The sequence below is a fragment of the Perna viridis genome, chromosome 6 (assembly GCF_037379345.1).
Source record: "Perna viridis isolate PV_CMFRI_1.1 ecotype Kerala chromosome 6, ASM3737934v1, whole genome shotgun sequence".
Taxonomy (NCBI): domain Eukaryota; kingdom Metazoa; phylum Mollusca; class Bivalvia; order Mytilida; family Mytilidae; genus Perna; species Perna viridis.
In genome coordinates, this window is record NC_142450.1 from 3,988,645 (window position 1) to 3,995,763 (window position 7,119).

Sequence of the window (7,119 nt, forward strand, 5' to 3'; positions counted from 1 at the left end):
AATGAAGGAACTTTAAACATGAGTCATCCACTTTCAATACTGAGAAGTCACTGTTCTTTCTGATGTCTTCATGAGTTTAACATTACCATGATTACATTGAACAAAAAAATGGTGGGATAAAATTTACCCTGCATAGCCTACGATCTGCCTGGTTTCTTAATGGAAAGTCTCTTAAACAGGATTTGTCTGACTGTGAGAGAAAAATCACCCCTGAATAAATCAAATTCAGTTTACTTCATATTTAATAACCAATGACCTACTTTAAGTTGTCACATGATCATCCCTTAACCTTCCATAATGTAAATACAACCGACCAATATCTTTCCTAAGCCATTCACCCTCTAGTCAATGTACATGGTCATCCCTAAACATTCCTTATTGTTACTAAAAAATACATAAATATTGACTGCAATATCAGAGCGACCAAAATACCTTGACATTATATTTATTGATGATATACAGTCACTGAGAGTATATAACACTTTGGCCCTGCCTACATTTACCTACCCTTGCATGATCTACCTGTTTATAAAGGTATCACTATTGAGGGCCACTAGTGGGGAATGCATGTAATAAACATGTCATTCAAAAAACTAAACTGATAAAAAAAATGATGAGGAGTATATTAACTATAAAATAAAATAGGTATATAACTTAGGCATGATTCGAAAAAAAAAATGCTGGGCATAATCTCACATAAGACCCCAATTATAACCCTCAAGCCTATACTGTTTATTTAAACTAATATGATGAGATTTCTCTAACTCTATGATTTAGACAGGTTACCAGCTCATTCAGGGTTCAGTTACAACACACTGTAAAAAGTCTATTGATACAGTTTTAAAAAGTAATTAAGGGAACCGAGATTCTAGTCGAAATTCAGGAACCAGACATGGAAAAATGCACAATACAAAACAATTACTATCTTTAAAAAAAGAACAGCCAACACCATAATTTTTTTTCTTTTTACTTATAATTTTCTACATTTCATTCAGGAAATAACACATGTACATAGCAATTTTCAATTTTAGATACAGTTTTTCAAACGCCACTAAGTTACCCGTATTTGGCCAGTCGGGAAACAGAATTTCGATCCGGTGACTTGGATGAGCGCCTTCAAAGTCAAAGGGTAAAAAGCGAAACGATACTGACTGCGTCAGAAAAATGTTGAACTATTTGATAACCTATCACTATTGAATCAATATTTACTCCTATTTCCTTGATTCCCGTCATACATGTTATCCTATCAAACAGTTTATGTTGGAGATTCTCTACCCAAGTGACACTGTCTCATGTAGGAGATTTTTTATGTAAAAGCAAATTTTTATGTAAAAAGTAATTCAATTATTTAGGGTTTTGACAGAGAATAGAAGTAATTTAAAAAAAAAAAATATGTGGGATATTCTAACTTTTTCATTGATTAAATAGTAATCTCTCTCCCCCCCCCAATAATGGAGGGTTAATCAGGTAAAAGGTATGCCAGGTTGTACTCAGTATAGATACTTGGTTTATAAAATCATATCTTCAGAGTGGCAGGTTTGACCTACATCCTGGTTCTAACAGAGACGGTCATTTAATATCTAAAGACCTACTGTTCAATTTTTCAATATGAATTAGTTTTTACAAAACAAGAATTCACGGCTGTGACATTAAGAACGTAGAATATCTAAATATAGACTGCAACCTATCATTTCTGCTCATTAAGCAGACTCATTAACAATAAAATATTTAAAAAATTGTGATTTAAGCTTGATAAATGAGGGGAAAATAAAAGTGTTCAGGTAAAATTGTAGACTCTAACATGGTGGTTTGCACATCGATTAGACAGAATTATACATGTACAATTATACAATTAACATCAGTATTGCATGCTTTATCACAAGAAACTGACATAAACCAGAGGGCCAACGACCAAGGGAAGATATTCGTGAACCTTAAATGGAAATACAAGTAGAAAATAAACCACTTGGATGCACCATGAGAATAAAGTGCATATTGGATGAGAACTACAGACAAATAGAACGATCTCTGCTTTGCTCTATTCCTTCACACTTAGCCAGATTTTAATGTGATAGCAAATAGAAGCAACAGCCTTAAAGAAGCCATATATCCCCACTCCAACACATTATCCTGATTATGAGCAGGACAATTGAATAGACCCTTTTGTGCTAACTGTATAATGGTTGATAAAACATGAATGGAGCATGCTTAATCTATACCGGTACTTCCGCAATGAAAGTTCTTTTGTTCTACCCAAGAACTACCATACTTCACAGAAGTATATATTGAGCATGCTCATCAACTTAACACAAAAAAGGTCTATTAGAAAGAGGAACTGATAGGAAGTTCATCAGGTAATGGTCCTTCTATCAAAAGAAGTCCAATTAAGTATTTAACTCAATTGACTGGAATAAGAGGGGGCCATGCACCATTTATCACAGTCCAGCTATAAATGTCCCATTAATGTCAAATGTTTTTACAAAAAAATTTAAAGAATGGTCCACTGAAAGTCAGGAGAACATTAAAAATGGAACATCCCAGTCATCCTAGTCTAATCCCAATGACTGTTACTATAATTTCCGAGAACCCTTTCTAATCATGATTGAAGGGTAAGAAGCCTTACAACTTCAGAACGAAGCCACTACAAAACAAATTCTACAAAGGAAGACATGTTATCAGTAAGGATCAGACATATTTAGACCTCTGTTTATTCATACGGTTTCTGAGCATGTCAAGTGTCAATTACTCAATGTTCTAATGAAACAAAAGTACTTTTAAGACAATATAATTATTGGGGGATTCAGAGTTGGCCGAGGCAATCCTCGATACTAGATATGAAGAGAGAAAAAAAATGAATATTTTTGCATTAAAACACTTTCCACCAAAAAATGTTTAGCCTTGCTACCCTAAGCAACAAATTATCTTCTTGTCCCCACTAACCTGAAATCTTGGAAATTTCTTTGATGAACTATAATTCATCCCCAAAACTTTGTGGAGTAAGAATAGATAAAGGAACAGATATGGTGAAATGCAACAAATACACCCGAGTGTACAATCTAAATACAAAATAGTCAACACTTCCAGAAATTACCAAAAGTCTTCAAAAAGTGTAAACACTCCTTTAAGTAAGCTCTGAAAGGCTCCGACAACAACAGTAATAAAATTTGTTGTAAACAGAATGATGACTATTCAGGTCAAACAAAAATGTTATCATAAGGAGACATAAGACACATTAATGGCCAACACCTCTCCCCACCCCAAACTATGTGCAGGAGCAAATCTGCAGTGGGCTTAAACTAAGAGGGTTTTACTAGTATACATGTATCTTATTTTTACCTTATTCCCAAATAGCCTTGCTTTTTGCAAGGATTCTTCCTATTGGCAACTTGCACTTAGCTAAGGAAATTGATTTGAAGCTTTCCCTCTTCAATGAATATGCCTGTAATGGTCTAGAAATTCCAAAAGTGGGAGAAGCCTCCAAAGATTTCCAATTTTTTAACATTCTGAGCAAAAAAGGGGTGGTCTTGGTTCTACTATGGCACATTGTGGTACACCTGAATTTATTTGGTTGAAAAAGATAATTACTACTATACACGAATACTTTTGTACCTATCACAGACTATTGTCTTTTTCCTTCCAGTTTCAAATATATTATAATAAGAGCCTTAAAGTCTTTAGATGTAAATAGATGTAAATGAAAGCTATTATTCATGGCAGGTTGATATATAAATTATAGTTTAGTGTAGCGATCTATCGGAAACATATCAATTATTTTTTTTATGATTTTATCAAAGCAAAAGTCAATAATCTTTATACATGTACATCTTACATGTTAATATGAATTAGCAGAATGATTTATTACATTTTTACTTTTTTTTTTTTCATCTGTCAAACTTACCAGTAGCTATGTTGATCATTTGCTTTTTATAAAATTATTTGCCTAATACATCTATAACTATATAACTATATATTCATACCAACAATGAAAGTTCATATAAGATACATTTCATAGTAAAAAAAAAAAGAAATATTGGCATATATAACCACAAACATTTTCACCCCAAAATTAGCAGTTGAATACTACCTGCATAAATTTTCCCTGTCCATTTTTTTTTTTTTTTTTTTTTGTATATTATATTAGAAAAATCTTAAAATAGACATGAAACAAGCTAGAAGGGTATTTCTCAAAGTACCTACCAAAATAGACATGAAACAAGCTAGAAGGGTATTTCTCATAGTAAAGTACCTACCAAAATAGAAGACAAACAAAAATATTTCCTTCTACACAGTATACAGATACTGCAGGCATGTAATAGACCATTTTCTGGTAAGTCAATGAGCATGCTCAATATACAAATTTGTGAGGGAGGGCTTGGAAAGGACAAAAGATTTTTCCTAGTGGAAGTCTACAATGACCATACACCATGTATGCTCCTTGATTATCCCACTTTTAGCATGAAGAGGTATAGAAAGCAAAATTAAAAATACTGAGAAAGGGTAAACACTTCTTTTCCAATGAAAGATCATTTTCCATTTAAATGCATTAGTCAATACTAATGTTTATTTTCAAACACATCCTTTTTAAGGTATGAATCCAAACTTTCATTTTTGCCCTGACATGAGCAGTTAATCAGGTGTAAGTTTTTGTAAGAATCAGGCAAAATGGGAATAATCAGAAACAAGCATGTCAAAAACCCTAGCAATGTGGCAATTAAATTTTCTTCTTTGAAAAGATCATTATTTAACCTCTGGATCACTTGATTTGCAGAGAAATATATCAACAGGATGTTAGAAAAATTAGGTTTTTGATTCAGTTATCTGTCCATAGTTATTGAAATATTCATTTTCAGTGCATTTCAATTTGATCAAGTGATATGGCAAATCTTGTCTATTTTTTTCCTCGATTCTCATGGTGCAAATAGTTATATTAAACTTTCAAAATGGTCAGCTTTATACAATGTTTCATACACTGCCTGATTCTTTACCCAGACTGACACTTTATTACTTTGTCTAACATTGAATGTCCATTATATTACATTATGTACCTTTGAATACAAACAGACATGACAAAGAAAGGTATTTCACATGGTAAAGTACCCAACAAAAATCTACAAAAACAAAAAAATTTCCTCATGCACAGCTTTAAAATACTGTAGGTCAGTAAAGCAGAATTAAAATCACTAAGGGCAGGCTTACATGATATCCCTCTTTTCTATTGAACCCTTTCATATAATGCCTACCACCACGAAGCTTTATTATTTCCAATACAAGAATGGAAATGAAGAATATGTCGAAGAGACAACAACCCCACTGGGATGTAAAAATGTCAGCTCCACTGGCAAAGCATATAAGACTATGTCATTTCCACTAGCAAAGCATATGACACCAAATTTCCACTTTTGCACTGAAATGAACAGATTATTATTTTCTGCGTCCCTTGTTTGATATCTGTTTCGTTTTGCAGTTTGTTTTTTTTTCCATAATGTATCTTAAAATAAATAGAAACATCAACAAGAAGGGTATTTTACATGGTAAAGTACCTACTAAGTAGAAGGAAAAAAATAAACAATAAAAAAATTTCCTGCTACTATTTACCAAAATACTGTTGGCTTAAGTTGGACAAACTTAAAATACAGAAAAGGCTTTACAAAAAAACAGATACCTCCTTTTTCCCTTGAACTTCTATTATATAGCATTCAAAAGCCAATGGTAAAAAATGCACTTAACAAACTACTGGGCGATGCTTAAATTTCAGTGTGAGTTTTTCGGCCATATTACATTTCTATAGATTTCATGGGAGAAAGCAAGTCTCATTCTGTCTATTCCTGATTTAAACTATTTCTCCACTCTCTATGGTAAAATTATGATTTAAACATGCTCACTATATCCTCCATGTTGAAAATCTTATTTTTACCAACTTCAACAGAGACATAATTTGAAATCACTTATTACAGAAGAATATACATGTATATTCACATGCTGGGGAAGAATTTTTGTGTGGGGTACAAACTTCCATTATTTTCATTGCTATGACAAATCATGAATTGAAAACTCAAAGCAGGAGTAAAATTTAAAATCAAGCTACAATGCTCTAAACAATCCAGTAACTAACAAAAATATTTAAAGAAAATCAAGGAAGTTTATATCTTGGAATGAAAATATCTTCACAGTAAAAGAATCAATTTGCTTTCAAAATATTGAGTGCCAAAGAACACCAAGATTTAACAAGTATGCAGAACTTGTTCCTTGTTCGATTTAAATCTCCCAATATTTTCAGAACAAGTACTTGTATACTGGTCATTCATGATGACCAACTGATTACCATGTTTATCATATAAATTTCCTGATTATTTTGATATTTTTAAATGAATTTTAAATTTTGTGAAGTAGATATAGATAGACCAGTAAGGTGTATTTTTGTTCTGTTTACATCAACTTTGGACCTGAAAATAAACTTCTTCAAATCTACATGAACCTTTCATAATACACAAGTAAATGTGTACATTTCTTGCAAACAACAACTTTTCTCTTGTTCACCCATATATAACATTTAAACCTCTGTGTAAAGTATGTACTAATTCTACTAAATTGTCAAAAAAAAACCTTAATTTCTCTCTATCGATTTCTCTTTGCAAAAGATATTGGCCACATGTCAGCAACTATTCTAATCAAAGCCTAACGTATAAAGACAACTTTAGACCAAATATTTTGATGAACCATATGGCCATTATGGCTGGATCTAAAAACCATGTACAATGAAACCTGTCTAAATAAATCCCTTTTGAACTGTACATTAGCTCTGTTAAGACAGGTGTTTGGTTTACACAAAGAGTAATCAAGAGAACCAAGGTGATAGCGGCAATCAAAAGAATGTAATCCAGGGACAAAGACCAGACATGGAAAACAGACATACACAAAAAAGAACATGAAGTAACTTAAATCATACATACAAAGTAACAAAAGCAAATGAGCAACTCAGACTCCACTAAAAACTGACAGCATGGACCAGGTGCACCGGTAGGGTAAACATCCTCTGCTATTCTAGAAACACCTGCCGAGTTGCTCATAAAAAGTCAAGTCCAGGTAGACGAAAAAGGAAAGGAAAACTATGACATGTTG

At 32.6% G+C, this 7,119-nt stretch overlaps 1 long non-coding RNA gene across 1 annotated transcript in view; it reads left to right on the forward strand.

The window, feature by feature from the left end:
• Positions 1-1,440, forward strand: part of LOC148613261 (uncharacterized) — a 76,196-nt gene extending 74,756 nt beyond the window's left edge. The window contains exon 3 of the long non-coding RNA XR_015923311.1: positions 1,032-1,440. This is a non-coding gene — a long non-coding RNA (uncharacterized LOC148613261). The remainder of the gene's footprint in view (positions 1-1,031) is intronic.
• The last annotated feature ends 5,679 nt before the right edge of the window (positions 1,441-7,119 follow it).